This window comes from Alligator sinensis, unplaced genomic scaffold (assembly GCF_000455745.1).
Source record: "Alligator sinensis unplaced genomic scaffold, ASM45574v1 scaffold1740_1, whole genome shotgun sequence".
Lineage (NCBI taxonomy): Eukaryota > Metazoa > Chordata > Crocodylia > Alligatoridae > Alligator > Alligator sinensis.
The window spans coordinates 139,131-139,709 of NW_005843154.1; positions in this window are offsets into that span (position 1 = coordinate 139,131).

Here is a 579-nt window from a genome sequence, read left to right on the forward strand (position 1 = left end):
AAAGAGTGGGAGGGGGTTGGTAAGCAAGGCTGATAGGCTGGCTGGAGCTGGGAGAAGCTGCAGAATCAGAGGCCTGCAGGGGGAAACCCATGTCTGAGGGTGGATGTGCTGGGAGGAGGAGACAGCCCGGAGAGGGAGTGGGCTGAGAGAACACAAATCAGCACGGGTATGTGAGGGGATGCCTAATCACTAGTGCTTGCAGGAAGTTAATTTCCAAAAGAAAACAACAGGGAGCCCATTGTCTGCAGCAGCTGTTCAGAGCCTGTTTCGCGGTGTTACCAGGAAGCATCAAAGGAGTCCATTTCTCCCTCAGCGGAAGAAGCCTCCCCTCTGCTACCTAGTGGTGGATCATAACTATAGCTGTGTTGCCATTTATTGTTATGGGGAGTGGATTGTGACCAGAAGGAAATCAATTGGGTTATGGGAGGAAACTGTTTTAAAGAGTTAACAAATTTAATTTATTTAGGTAGTTTAGCACAAGTGAGACCACCCAGTCATAGATTCATAGATTCATAGATGTTAGGGTCGGAAGGGACCTCAACAGATCATCGAGTCCGACCCCCTGCATAAGCAGGAAAG